Source organism: Podarcis tiliguerta (assembly GCF_965153285.1).
Source record: "Podarcis tiliguerta genome assembly, chromosome: 2".
NCBI lineage: Eukaryota > Metazoa > Chordata > Lepidosauria > Squamata > Lacertidae > Podarcis > Podarcis tiliguerta.
In genome coordinates this window covers 47539243-47555221 of record NC_139535.1, presented here as the reverse complement: position 1 = coordinate 47555221, position 15979 = coordinate 47539243, and the positions used below count along the sequence as shown (strand labels likewise).

At 42.2% G+C, this 15979-nt stretch overlaps 1 long non-coding RNA gene across 1 annotated transcript in view; it reads left to right on the top strand.

The window, feature by feature from the left end:
• Positions 1-938: 938 nt before the first annotated feature.
• The window catches only part of LOC310672292, a 47788-nt gene continuing 32747 nt past the window's right edge, over positions 939-15979 (top strand). The window contains exon 1 of the long non-coding RNA XR_014508497.1: positions 939-1040. This is a non-coding gene — a long non-coding RNA (uncharacterized lncRNA). The remainder of the gene's footprint in view (positions 1041-15979) is intronic.

Here is a 15979-nt window from a genome sequence, read left to right as displayed (position 1 = left end):
GCCAACCTAGCAGTTTGAAAGCACGTCAAAGTGCAAGTAGATAAATAGGTACCACTCCGGAGGGAAGGTAAATGGCATTTCCATGCACTGCTCTGGTTTGCCAGAAGCGGCTTAGTCACACATGACCCGGAAGCTGTATGCTGGCTCCCTCGGCCAATAAAGCGAGATGAGCGCCGCAACCCCAGAGTCGGTCGCAACTGGACCTAATGGTCAGGGGTCCTTTTACCTTTAAGCAGAGATCTAGAAAGGATCTCAGCCACTAAAATTGATTGATATGTTTGTGGGTCACAGGAGAAAGACTGAACCAAGCACACAGCTTTGGCTGTTTTGGAAGTTAAGAATCCTGGCAGGGCTACACCCCACTTTGTCCATAAGAGGGGACCCCTGCTGCAGATATAGGTTTACATTTTTAAAGTGAGTTTTAAAAAAACGAATCAAGGAACAAACTTGTGCTTTAAGAACAACCCATTGCACTTGCAGGATAACTAAAGGGGAGCAATTTAGTTCAGGTTGAGCCTTAATGAAAACCTACCTAACTTGCACTTCATGAACCTAGGCACAGTTATCATTTGAAATTTACGTAATGAAGTTCTTCAATAAAAAGATACATATATTTGGAGGACTGGATTAGGGCCAACAAACCAAGCCTGAACACTGATACAACAGACTTTGTGGGTGAGCGGTCTCCAGACTCAGAAGTTGGGAAGTTCACCAGTCTGAGTGGGGTTTCATTCCTTCTGAAGAAACTGTGTGTGTGTACTTTGGGGGTGTTCCCAGACCCACCTCTGTACCCGGAGGCTTAGGTTGGTACATCAACTACATCTTTTCCTGTGTAATAGCTTAGCCACTGTGATTCATGCATTGGTAACCTCACAAATGGACTACTGTGTTGTAGTCTCATTGCTGAGTAGCAACATGCAAGGCTCAGTGGAGTGGGAGGCCAGCCAACCAGAAGAGTCTCTGAGGTCAGTATCCAAAGGAGTCCAGGGGTCAGGGAATCTGATGATCATAGAGTCAAGGCTCAAGCAGGAAGTAGCAAGGTAGGACCAGGAAGTGCAAGTGTTGTTACCAGCATCTCACTGCTGCTGGAAGCTCTGCTTAAGAAGGCTGAAGCCAGCTGGTTCTCATCAGCATCTTCTCTGTGTCCTTGAAGGCTGCTGAGCTGCAGGTGGAGTCACTCCACCTTCTCCCCCTTCAGGTTGCTGTTCAGCAGGCAAAGCTGACTCCTGGCTCATGAAATACTGTATTGCACTCCATGTAGGGGTTCATTTCGGATTGATCTAGAAGCAGCTACTGCAAAATGCTGTAGCCAGGTTAACGAGTTGAGCATCTGGATGTGCACATATTACACCTGTGCTCAGGGAACTGCTCTGCCTGCTGATCAGCTATAAGGTCATGTTCAAGATCTTATGAAGCCCTGAAGAACTTGGGCCCAGGTTACCTGAAGGGCCGCATGTCCCTGTGCAGACTTGTAAAATCGCTTCGAAAATTCTAATTGTGATTCTACAGAATATTATTGTTGCCATCAAGCTACACAAACAGACTGGCACTAAAAGCATAACTTAAGAACCTGCTTAGAACAAAGGTCTACATTAAATTCCATAGCACAGGTTTAGCTTAAAAATAGAAATCTAGACAACATACATGTTGGATAACTTTGTGAACTAGATCTAATGCCCTCTGATCCAATCCCAGGAAATATCTTTTTTTAAAAATTAGCTTTACGGACATCTAATATTTTAAGTTTACAACTGATATTCTTTTTTAAAAAAATGTATATAAAAATGTGTTGGTTCTGAACTCTGGTTAAGTGGTTTTGATAAAGCAAGAAGTGCTGCTCATACATTACAGATTATATTTGATGTACAGTTCATTATGCTAACAACCAAGAATTTCAGTGGCAAAAGAGTCCTAGAAGCAAAATATTTGGCTATCCATTGATAGACTTACATAAAAGCTTATTATCTCACAAATGCATACAAATGTCATCCTTTTCGTTTCTTATAGGATCTGACATCCAGTCAGTTTCTATTTAACTCTGTAGTGAGGAAGATTAGAAGGTAGGAACAGCCACACAGGGTCAGCCCAGTGGATCATCTATCCCAGTGCCCTGTGAGCAAGGCCAGAACTGAAGGGTTCAGTGTACAGAACTAGAGGTGTTCACTGTTCCTCACCACATACTCCCAGTGCCCTCACCACATACTGCCAGCTTCATTCTCCACTTAATGGAGATGTTCTGAACATTTTGAAGGATTCCCTGGGCATTATTTTAAAAAAACCAAAAACACTTTGTTTATGCTTTTACTTCGCATTGTGGCAGACATGAAAGACAGTCAATACTTATCTGTTTCAATACAAACAATGGAAAATTCTAGTCATATATAATTCAGTTTCAAGAAATTACCACACAATAAGCAAACAAGGTTACACTAGTTCATAACACTGGTAGGGACCACGTGGCCTTGGGGTCTAATGAGTCCCAGTTTGGCCCAAAAGGTCATACCCTCTAAAACCACATCACCACCTGACTCACTGCTGACACAATTGTGACATCAATTCTAGTGCCGGTATAGACACAGCTACCAAGGAACAAATAGGGTGAGCTTAAAGCTTACTGGTGCTGAAAGTGCATCTTCCAAGGAGGTTGCTGTGTTTGTCACCTGACAACATTATGATGTCAGGTGATTGATTGTCAGGTAACAAGTTCCACCCACCTGTCAAAATTGGTCTGCAGGGGGTGGGAAAATTCAGGATCAAGCTCAACAGTTCCCTGTCCAGTGCATATGAAAAATCCAGAAGTCCAGAGATGAGCAATACTTCTATTCAAACTAACCCCAAAGTCACAAAATAGTGAGCAACCTTTCAGGTTCTCCAGAAATGGGTGAAGCAGCTGGTCACAGTCTTAAGATGGCTTGTAGGATGAGGTAGCAGAGTAGATAAAATAAATATATAAAAAGTCAAACATCCGTTCAGTTCCTCACATGGAGTGGCACTCATGCCATTAAGCACTGACATTTTAAATATACAGTGTGACCCCTATAACCAAAACAACATGCACTAATTTATGAAATGTATTTTAGTAGAATGTATCCTGTCTCAGTTCAGCTGACCTTCAAGTGCCTTCCATCCTTGTTTTATAATATATTATTACGAGTCTGTGGGTGTGAGACCCATATAATCCTAGCAAGTGTTAAAAGCTAATCAAGCCCGGCAGTGGTGGACTTTGGTGTTATGTGCCCTGTGCAAGGCCAAAATTTGGTGTGCTCCCAACCCCAGCCCTCGTGCTGCCTTCCCAAAGGTGGGTAAGGAGGTGCCCGGCTTTGGGAAGAAGACCCAAGGCTCTGGCAGGGTCCTAGAGCCCTCCTACATCCTTCCTAAAGCTGAGAAAGCAGTAACTAGGCTTTGGGAAGGAGCCAGGAGGACTCTAGGATACTCACACCTCCTCCGCAAAGCCCTGTGACTCGTTTACTGGGCTTTACTCATGTTTACTGGGCTTTACTCATGTGCACCACTCACAAAGCCCTAAATCCGCCCCTGAGCCAAGTTAGCTTCCTGATGAGGTAACCTCCTGGGCAATTAAGAGAACAAAAAACAGGGTGCTCTGTGCCTGATGAAAAATGGATGGGGCCCCTCCTCCAACTCTCAGATAGTTACAAGGTCAAAGCCAGGGAATGAGGGCAATGTGCTGTAATGTGATCTAGTGTAAAAAGCTGAAAGCTTGAAAAGCAGAGAGAGTCATGGCTGATTTCTGCTTGAATCCAAGGCTATAGGCAAACAAGACCCTCCATCATAGGCTCAGGTTGTGTGTGTGTACACCATACCTCATAAAGACACCACAGTCTCTGCTGTGCCTCATTTCCAAAAGGTAACATTAAACCTGGGTTAGCTCTTGGAACCCCTGGAATCTCGCACCACTTGGAGATTGGGGTGGCATGCAACACTATTTTGTCACTCTAACCTTCTGCCAAACAAAACAAAAAGCGCAGTGCATACAAATCTATGATTAGCATTACAAAGAGGGAATAGCATGTAAAATGCTATGTTCTTGGATTGCCTCCCTGGTTGCTAGGAAACAGATGCTTAGAGTGCAAATCGCTAGAACCATTCTGATTGGATGGATGCATGGAATTGCTGATTTGTCCGCAGAATCCTTAGGTGTGCATTTTAAATAGTTTACCGAAAACAGCACAGTCTACTGTTCTAAAAATCAATGTTTATATGTACTGTATTCTATCTCTGATATGTTTAAGAATGTTTAAATTGTTTATTGAAGGTTTAGCACTTGATGATGATAAAGAAAGCTTCCATAAGATACGTATAATATCTTCCATAAGATATGTATAATCCAGGCCATTGTATAGTTGCCAATTATCTTTTTTTCTTTTCTTTTACAAAGTAGGGAAGCCAGAATGTGCCCCTGATAAAACAAAGAGGCAGTAGGTACAGAACGGTTTGAAAAGCTTGTTTACACAATATGCTTGGCAACAAAAGCCACTGCAATAGGGTGTTGTATAAGTCAAATGGAAAAGGGTACATTTTGGAGAAAAGGTTCTCATAGCAAAAACAGCTGCACATTTAAATATTTCCCCTGGAAATATTCCTTCCCTTGAGGTTTTTTAAAGTCCCTAAAATTTAATTATTGTTGTCTTTAAAAAATATTATTAAAATAATAAAAAGCCATAATAATAACTGTTAGCAATTACAAAGTAATATGATGTGTAACATAAGGGAATGCTTATAAGTTATTATTTTAAAAAAATATTGAAAGCATTTACCAGGTCAGAACCATGGGGCCCATGACCTCTTTATGGGTTTCAATATTTCCCTACAAAGTGAAGAGCACTTGAAGACTGTTAGGAGAACACAAAGTAGCCTCAAGAAGATCATTTGCAGAGACTCAGATTACAATTAGCTCTAATAGATAGTTCACTGGCAGGTCAGAACATGGGTGTAATTAGCCAGTGAAGGTGACTGGCAGCTAATGTCAGACCAACAGGAAGAAAACATCATTCTACCCTACAAAGCCATATTATTGTTTGTGTGTATTTTGATGAAAGGTGTTTTAAGGGAAATTATTATTCTTGTTATTCCACAAGATTTATGAAGGACAAGATTTCCAGATTGCTAAGATTTCCAGCACTGAAGTGCCCTGGAGGGATATTTGTACTATAACCTTGAATAAAAAGTGATTCTGATTAGAAACTAATGAGTCTACTGACTGGCAAAGGTATGATTATTTCTATTGAGGCAGCAAGGACACAGGCTTTTTTAATACTGACTTTCTTCCTACAATGAAGAGATTATATGCTAAAGAGCCCTGTTCTGTAGTTTTTCTCATTCTGGTGCAATAACCTACTTTCACTGAGTCTCTTTGAGGAACAGGACAGTGTTTCTCAGCTGTTTCTCTACATGATAGATTTTGAGTCTGAAATTGAAGTAAAATACAAGCCACAAAACTCCATTCTGGGCAAAAGATGCATTTCAACTTTGGCTGAGTTGCCCTGCCTCTTTTGTGTCTATCAGAAGACATGCCAGTTAATTTCCTTCTGCTCAGAAAGAGAGGCAAAATAATTGCAAAAAGGTAGCAATGAGAGAGAACTCAGAAGCTCTGGGAAGTGTAGCCACTGTTCATGCTCAGACTTCTCCGCCAAAGCATGGACCTATTTTAAAACTAAATCCACAAGCCTGGATTTAATCCCTTGATCAGCATTAATCTGCCAGAGTAACATGATATGTAGCTTTGGGTGACATGTCTGGATGTTGGTGAATTCCCAAAGAAACAGAAGCAGAAAATGCTGATGTTTCCTTATACCATGTCCATAAACAGAAATAAGTCCAGCAAATGTGACTGATCAGTATTTGATGTTGTAATTAGAATTCATGGACACCCAAAGAAGATGAGCGTTGGAAGATTTGGGGCAGACAAAAGAAAGTGCTTCTTCACACTATGGAATTCGCTCCCGGAAGGGGAAGGGATGGCTACCACCTTGGATGGCTTTAAAAGAAGATTAGACAAATTCATGGAGGATAAGGTTATCAGTTGCTACTAACCCCAAAGGCTATGTTCCACGTCCACTGTTGGAGACAGTATGCTTCTGCATAGCAGTTGTGGGAAATTGCTGGAGGGCAGAGTGCTATTGCACTGGTGTCTTGCTTTGGGGCTTTCCATAGGCATCTGGTTGGTCAGTGTGAGAACAGGACACTGATCTAGAAGGGCCCTGGAACAATGTGTGAGGAAGGAGAGGAGGGATTGTTCCATCTGGCAAGCCAACATGCTGAATTTCTCCCAAGGTGTTCATACATTTACTCCCTCAAATGATTTCTAAAACTGTGTATCAGGAAGACTATGTATAGTAAAATTCCTGTACACTGAGGACAAGCAAGTCTTGAGTTGTCTACTGCAGGGGTCAGCAAACTTTTTCAGCAGGGGGCTGGTCCACTGTCCCTCAGACCTTGTGGAGGGGGGGGGCAGACTATATTTTGGAAAAGAGAAAAAAAGATGCAAGAGCACCACGAGCCCCAGTGGCTGCTTACTTGTGTCTTGTGAGTGGCAGGGGCTGGTGGCAACGGAGGGACGATGAGCAGCGTGTGAAAGGGCTCTGGAGAGGGGCTGCTTAAAATGGCAGCTGCTTGAGCGCTGCTGCTGCTGGCACCAACAAAGCCCAGCCCCCTTCCTCCTCTAGGCAGGGCGGGGAGAAGCCAGGAGGAGAGAGGGAGGAGGCGCCGCTGTCCTGTGAGGGAGAGGGAGGGAGAGGGAAAGAACACATGTGCTGGCGATCCACGCAGCGATTCCCAGACTGTCCACGGGCTGGATCCAGAAGGCAATTGGGGCTGATCCGGCCCACGGGCCTTAGTTTGCCAACCCATGGTCTACTGAGTGTACAACTCTCAAATACAAGAGCAAGATTAATTTTTGATTCTTGGAGGGCATTGCCATTGTCACAAGAGAAGGAAGAAGGATTCAGTGCCTTCTTTGCTTGCAGCCTACTTCTTGTTGGTGTAGTAGTTGGTGGCTGTTTCCTTCCTCTTGGCTAGACCTCAAAGAACTTGGGAATAACATCATTTTGTTGACATCTATTTCATGCTGCTGCAGATATGTTGGGTCCAAGATTCAGAAGCAGAAAGGTAAGTGATGATAGAACTGCTTCCGCATTTGACTGGATTACAAAACAGACGGGGCTAAATGTTGGAAAGGTACTTTCAAATGTGAATGAGTAGAGGAAATCTTCAAGTATTTGGCCAAGGAATGCAGTGTGGGATTCTGCCAAGTTTATCCCTCCTGCATATAATGCATTTTATGTTCCAATATAACAAAGTGACTTTTGATATTTAAGAGTATTTTTTTAAAAACCTCTTACTCCCCCCCCCATTTTTTCTGAAAACATGTGTCACCCCCACCCCCACCCCAAAAAAGCCAGAACAAAAACTTTCCCCACTGTGGCGTCAAAATTTCCAGAAGTTTTACATCTCTAGCATCTACATATGTGAATCTAGCATCCACATGTGTGTGAATCTGGAGATCATTAATAATTCTAAATATAATATTTAGAAATTAGTTTTTAACTAAGTTCTTAGTTTTTAACTAAGCATTAGGGGGCCAACTTTTTATTGTTGAATCTTACTTAATTGGAAGGTTGGTCACATTTGGCATTATACAAAGTATACTGAGTTGCCAGAAGCACAATCCTATGCATGCCTACTCAGAAGTAAGTTTCATTGGGTTCAAAGGGACTTACCGTATTCCCAGGTAAGTACAGTATAGGATTGCAGCCTACATTGTTTCTTAAGGTCAGAACAGAACAAGAACTAAAGAGAACAGAAGTGCTGCCACTTAGTATTCCTCTGTTTGCTCAGCCTCTCTTTAGGTACAAATAATCTATATTTGCCTGAGGCATGAAGGATTCTTGTATTCTAAGGCAACCATTTGTCTGACAGCTGAACAGAAGCACCAATTACCATTGTGCTCAACTGAAACGTGACATGCTCATTCAAACACTGCCCGAAGTTGTGAAATCCTACACATTGCAATGTGATGAGCATATATTTTAAAGCATCTATGATTTGCCAGCCCATTCACTAACACACATCCTTTAAAGTCAGACACAGGTAGTGGGTGAGGGAGTGGGTAATTGCAGGGCAGAGGAGAGGGGTTCACAAAGGGCATCTTGCCCATCAAAACCTGGAGCCAATGCTATAAGCGTCCTGTATCAAATCCATCTAGTTTAGCATCCTGTTTGCACAGTAGCCAACCTGATATTGATGAGAAGCCCACTGTCAAAACATGAGTGCAACAGCTCCAATACTATAGAGAATATACATTATTATTATTATTATTATTATTCAGTCATCATGACTTTGGGCTGGGTGTTCATCAGTATGCAGATGATACCCAACTCTACCTCTCTTTTAAATCAGAACTGGTGAAGGCAAGGAATGTCCTGTGTGAGTGTCTGAAGGTGGTTGGAGGATGGATGGCAGCTAACAGATTGAGGTTGAATCCTGACAAGATAGAAGTTTGGTTTGGGGGGGGCAGGGAGCAGGCAGGCGTGGAGGACTCCCTGGTCCTGGAATGGGGTAACTGTGCTGTCCATGGAGGCGCAGGTCAATTTTGTGTGAAGGCAGCCGTCTACCAGCTCCATCTGGTATGCAGGCTGAGACCCTACCTGCCCACAGACTGTCTCACCAGAGTGGTGCATGCTCTAGTCATCTCCCACTTGGACTACTGCAATGCGTTCTACTTGGGGCTACCTTTGAAGGTGACCCGGAAATTACAACTAATCCAGAATGCGGCAGCTAGATTGGTGACTGGGAGTGGCCACTGAGACCACATAACACCGATCTTGAAAGACCCACATTGGCTCCCAGTACGTTTCCGAGCACAATTCAAAGTGTTGGTGCTGACCTTTAAAGCCCTAAATGGCCTCGACCCAGTACCTGAAGGAGTGTCTCCACCCCCATCGTTCTGCCCAGACACTGAGGTCCAGCACCAAGGGCCTTCTGGCGGTTCCCTCCCTGCAAGAAGTGAGGTTACGGGGAACCAGGCAGAAGGCCTTCTTGGTAGTGACATCTGCCCTGTGGAACGCCCTCCCATCAGATGTTGAGGAAATAAACAACTATCTGACTTTCAGAAGACATTTGAAGGCAGCCCTGTTTAGGGAAGTTTTAAATGCTTAATTGTTTTATGATGTATTTAATATTCTGTTGGGAGCCGCCCAGAGTAGCTGAAGAAGCCCAGCCAGATGGATGGGGTATACCGTAAATATGTTGTTGTTGCTGTTGCTGTTGTTGTTGTTGTTGTTGTTGTTGCAATTGATAGCCTTATCCTCCATTAATATGTTCAAACCACTTTTATAGCAATACAAGTTGGTAGTCACACTGCTGTTATTTTCCCCTCAAAAATAACAATAAATCAGAAATGGAGTGGGGGGAGAAGGAAAGGGGAGATTTTATATTCATAAAAACTTGAAAGCACAATAGTAAACCAGCTGTCATCTTAATGGCTGTGGTCATATGCTACACTTTCAGGGTAAAGAAGAAACCGGATTACAGCTGCTTTTGAAATTCAGCTAAGCACCCTTTAGCAACACAACCAGTTAACACAAGCAATACACATAACAAGACTAGTGGAAAGCTACCACCCTGAGAGCCAACCCATTTCCCATTTGTCTTTTTGCTGCTATAGACCAAGGTGGCTACTTATCTGGATCTGTGAAGTGATTCTACAGAATGGAATTAGTGACAGAATCTCAAAGGATCTTCTCCCTTATCTACTCAGGAATTATTAGCATTCACTCTCATTCAGTCTCCCTCCCTAAAATTATGTAGATTTATATACAAATATATTCAGTACATTTAAAAAAAACACCAACCACATGCTATAGAACAATTCACACACATAAAAATGGAGAAAACCCATTTCAGACTTCAATTAAATTTTTAAAAATTGAGCCTACATTTCAGTATCCACTGTAATTATAATCAGCTCTTTATTCTGAAGAGATAAAAAAGGAAACTGGAAGGCAGGAAGAGGAGGAAATGTTAGAAGCCTTTTCACTGGGCTTTTAGGCATTTAGTCAATTTACATTTTTAATCAGGAGAAAATTTATGTAATACTACATAACCACTAAGGATCCTTTGGGACAAAGAGCACAAAAGCGATCATTTCAAAAAAATAATAATAATCTGTTTAAAAATATTGCTTCAAAGTTTTCTTTTTTTCAGAGCTGGAACAGTTGTTTAAAGTGATCATTTCATGCTACTTGTTTGGGATTAAGTACAAAGTCAATTTAACAAATCATATATGGAGAATTGGGGAAGCAAGGAAATATTTACTTGTCAGTAGAACCAGTTGAGAATATATAATGGGTAAAAATTAGCACTACTCATAGCTCCTTGCCTCAAGGAGGGGTCTTAGAAGGCCAGGGGAAAAAATGGCTTGGGGGCAGATAGGCCCCCAGATCTGATGTTAGCTACCCCATGCTACTTCATTCTTCTATTAAATGGATATGCCTGGGAATACAGCCTGTAGCTTTCTGAATGCAATGTATGCACTCTGCCCCTGACCTATGATCCTACTCCAAAGCCCTTATTTCCAGTATCCCTTGCTCCTAGGAAATTCCTAGGGAATTGAAGCTGCATGAGGACAAGAGGGAAAGCAAACCCGGTTCACCAGATTACGAGTCCACCACTCTTAACCACTATACACACTGCTTACTGGCAACTGTCACCGTAGAGATGCAATTCCCAGCACACTTAAACTACAGTTCCCAGGATGATTTGGGGGGTGTAATCCAAGTTTATGCACCAACTGCTGGTGCTGAAGAAACTGAAATTGACCAATTCTACGAGGACTTACAACACCTTATAGAAATGACACCAAAGAAGGATGTTCTTCTCATTATAGGGGATTGGAATTGTGATAGGAATTTTATGATATTAGATATATGGTAATGTTCATAACTGCACATACACAGATCAACACAGGAAGACCAACCTGGAACCATTTTGATTCCTAAACTGACCAAATCCTTTCTCTGCAAGGTTAAACTGGAAAAGCCTCCCCATTGTCTCTTTCCTCACAAATCTTGTCTCCAGGATATGTCTGTTTGAATAAGGTGTGAGCCTGTGACCTGGCCCAGGAAATAAGTATTTTAACACTACAAAAGAATGGCCAGGCACCCCAGGCAATCCAATCAAGTAACTTGCCAGACAGGAGATAAACTGTGAGAGGAGAAAAACAACATTTAAATTTCTCTGATGTAGGTGGGATGTATCTGAGGGGTGGTCTTAGGTTACACCCCTTCTGTGATGTATGCATAATGTTTCTGGGGGTGGTCCTGATCTAGAGAATGGGAATTTCAAAAGTCTTTATAAGCCCTTGCACAGCAATTTGGGTGGTCCTCTTCCTCTCCTGCGTGTGAGGGGAGTACCCTGTTGCAACAGATCAATAAAGATCAAGCTTACTAGCTGCTTTGCTTCTCAATATTCTCTGGTTGGCCTCTGTTATTTTCTCCTACCAATAGGGAACCTATGTAAGGACTCTATATGGGCTCTTGGATACCCCATAAGGGAAAAGGGCATATTTTTATTTACAACAGAATGCTAAAGTAGGGAATCAAGAGATAAAAGGAACAACTGGCAAATTTGGCTTTGGAGTTCAAAATGAAGCACAGCAAAGGCTAATAGAGTTCTGCCAAGAGAACAAGCTGGTCATCACAAACACTCTTTTCCAACAACACAAGAGACAACTCTACACATGGACATCACCAGATGGGCAGCATCGAAATCAGATTGATTATATTCTCTGCACCCAAAGATGGAGAAGCTCTATACAGTCAGCAAAAACAAGACCTGGAGCTGACTATGGCTCATATCATCAGCTTCTTATAGCAAAATTCAAGCTTAAACTGAAGAAAGTAGGAAAAACCACTGGGCCGGTAAGATACAATCTAAATCAAATCCCTTATGAATACACAGTGGAAGTGAGGAACAGGTTTAAGGACTTAGATTTGGTGGACAGAGTGCCTGAATAACTATGGATGGAGGCTCATAACAGTATACAGGAGGCAGCAACGAAAAACCATCCCAATGAAAAGGAAATGTAAGAAAGCAAAGTGGCTGTCCAACGAGGCCTTACAAATAGTGGGGGAGAGAAGGCAAGCAAAATGCGAGGGAGATAGTGAAAGATACAAGAAACTGAATGCAGATTTCCAAAAAATAGCAAGGAGAGACAAGAAGGCATTCTTAAACGAGCAATGCAAACAAATAGAGGAAAACAATAGAATGGGAAAAACCAGAGATCTGTTCAAGAAAATTGGAGATATGAAAGGAACATTTCGTTCAAAGATTACCACAATAAAGGACAAAAGTAGTAAGGACCTAACAGAAGCAGAAGACATCAAGAAGAGGTGGCAAGAATACACAGAGGAATTATACCAGAAAGATATGGATGTGTCGTAAACCCCAGGTAGTGTGGTTGCTGACCTTGAGCCAGACATCCTGGAGAGTGAAGTCAAATGGGCCTTAGAAAGCACTGCTAATAACAAGGCCAGTGGAAGTGATATTCCAGCTGAACTATTTAAAATTTTAAAAGATGATGCTGTTAAGGTGCTACACTCAACATGCCAGCAAGTTTGGAAAACTCAGCAGTGGCCAGAGGATTGGAGAAGATCAGTCTACATCCCAATCCCAAAGAAGGGCAGTGCCAAAGAATGCTCCAACTACCACACAATTGCACTCATTTCACACACTAGCAAGGTTATGCTTAAAATTCTACAAGGCAGGCTTAAGCAGTATGTGGACCAAGAACTCCCAGAAGTGCAAGCTGGATTTCAAAGGGGAAGAGGAACCAGAGACCAAATTGCAAACATGTGCTGGATTATGGAGAAAGCTAGAGAGTTCCAGAAAGACATCTACTTCTGCTTCATTGACTATGCAAAAGCCTTTGACTGTGTCGACCACAGCAAACTATGGCAAGTTCTTAAAGAAATGGGAGTGCCTCATCACCTCATCCGTCTCCTGAGAAATCTCTATGTGGGACAAGGAGCTACAGTTAGAACGGGATATGAAACAACTGATTGGTTCAAAATTGGGAAAGGAGTACGACAAAGCTGTATATTGTCTCTCTGCTTATTTAACTTATATGCAGAATTCATCATGCGAAAGGCTCGGCTGGATGAATCCCAAGCCGGAATTAAGATTGCCGGAAGAAATATCAACAACCTCAGATATGCAGATGACACAACCTTGATGGCAGAAAGTGAGGAGGAATTAAAGAACCTTTTAATGAGGGTGAAAGAGGAGAGCACAAAATATGGTCTGAAGCTCAACATCAAAAAAACAAAGATCATGGCCACTGGGCCCATCACCTCCTGGCAAATAGAAGGGGAAGAAATGGAGGCAGTGAGAGATTTTACTTCTTGGGCTCCATGATCACTGCAGATGGTGACAGCAGTCACGAAATTAAAAGACGCCTGCTTCTTGGGAGAAAAGCAATGACAAACCTAGACAGCATTTTAAAAAGCAGAAACATCACTTTGCCAACAAAGGTCCGTATAGTTAAAGCTATGGTTTTCCCAGTAGTGATGTATGGAAGTTAGAGCTGGACCATAAAGAAGGCTGATCGCCGAAGAATTGATGCTTTTGAATTATGGTGCTGAAGGAGACTCTTGGGAGTCCCATGGACTGCAAGAAGATCAAACCTATCCATTCTTAAGGAAATCAGCCCTGAGTGCTCACTGGAAGGACAGATCCTGAAGCTGAGGCTTCAGTACTTTGGCCACCTCATGAGAAGAGAAGACTCCCTGGAAAAGACCCTGATGTTGGGAAAGATGGAGGGCACAAGGAGAAGGGGACGACAGAGGACGAGATGGTTGGACAGTGTTCTCGAAGCAACCAACATGAGTTTGACCAAACTGCAGGAGGCAGTGGAAGACAGGAGTGCCTGGCGTGCTCTGGTCCATGGGGTCATGAAGAGTCGGACACGACTAAATGACTAAACAACAACAACAGTCATGTGCTTTAACTGTATAGAGTTCACAGAGTCTCATGACATTTACAGACAAGTTACCAATCTCTTCCCTTCTTTCCCATCTGTTGGCACCTACTAAATAGTTGAAGGTGTGAAGCTGTCTTACGCTATCCGATCACTGGTCTGAAAGGCTTAATTAATGCTCTGACTGGATGGAAGCAACTCTTCAGGGCCCCAAGCAAGGCCTATTTTGAACCCTACTATCTGAGAACACTTTATATGAAGATGCCAGAACTTGAACTTCCTCAGGCATGCAAAGAATAAAATAAAAATAAATATGCACTACAATAGACCCAATGGCCTCTGCCCAGCAACTGACATGACGGGCTGAGCTAATTCAAAAGGCCCTCCCCTCTGACTGACCTACCCACATATTCAGAAAGGCTCTGGGCAAGACGGAATTATTGCCATGGGGAATAAGGCCGGTAAACCACAATTTCCCCAGAGCAGTAATCTAAAGAGACAGGGCCAGTTGGACCAAAGTGATTTCTTAAAATACATGTGCCAGTTTAATATGCTTAGGCATACATTGTATAGTATAGCCACACAATCTGGCTGTGGGAAGAAATGGCAGATTTGTTGTTGTTGTTTTACATATGAGCTAATCATGAATGAATCAAGAAGAAGAAGAAGAGTTTGGATTTGATATCCCGTCTTTCACTCCCTTTAAGGAGTCTCAAAGTGGCTAACATTCTCCTCTCCCTTCCTCCCCCACAACAAACACTCTGTGAGGTGAGTGGGGCTGAGAGACTTCAGAGAAGTGTGACTGGCCCAAGGTCACCCAGCAGCTGCATGTGGAGGAGCGGGGAATCGAACCCGGTTCCCCAGATTATGAGACTACCGCTCTTAACCACTACACCACACTGGCTTTAATTCATGCGCACACATATCTAGATAAATGAAACACAAAGAGGTTATGAAAACAGGAATTGGAGCTGGCATGGGAGAAAACGTGGTAGATGTCGCAAATGCCCAAAAAACCTTTCTTTGTGGGACTGGCATGGGGAGTGATCTGTCACTTTCAGTTCTCTCGATTTCAGATTTTTCCAATCTTAAATTCAGTTCTCCACATTTCTGAAGCACTGTTTGTTTGTTTTTTTTAAAATCCTTTAGAAAAATTCTTCAAAATTAAGAAAATTATTCAGCATTTCTGTGTAAATTTCTCCTAGTATACAGTTTTTACAAGCAATTTAAAAGGAAATAATGGATTTTGTACGCTGTTTTCACTAATATATTCATTTATAGGCACATATACCCTAATATATGCATATATGCAAATATTATTTGCATGGGGAACTTCCTCACATTTCTTTGGAAGGCACAAATTTGATAAATTCAGCTTTGAATGCATATGGAATCAAATTTCTCCACTATCTCTAGTCACTACCTTTAAAAAAAACTTTTTCAATGATATCTCCTGCTCAAAGAAGGATCCAGTCATGGGCCACATGTTCATTCCAATTCCCACTCTTTGGCCAGAGTCTTGCTACTTAATTATGCTACATGTTCAGTTGTCTGTAATTTTTTGCTACTCAAATTTATACAAAGTATTTCCCTCGGTTTTGCTTGTACATACATTGGGAAATATAAATATGTTTCCAAAGAGGAAGGAAAGACAACCAGGTAAAGTGGGCACCTCAGCCAACCTCACAGGGTGGATTTGACAATAATAATGGGAAGGGGGACCATTTCTGGTACCCTTATCTCCTTGAAAGAAGGGTGGAACAACAACAAAGGCATTTGTTGTTGTTGCTACTGCTGCTACTACTGTTCTCGCTTCATCATTTTGAAGAGCAGGATCTTGAACTGTCACTACACTGAAATTGCAGTATCATAACACTGATGCGAAATATCTGTGCAGCTAGGACTGTGTTGATTAGATAGTGAGCTTCTCACCCTTGGTGACTCTACAGTGTCTGAAAGCAAAATCAACCCCACACTCTTGTCAGA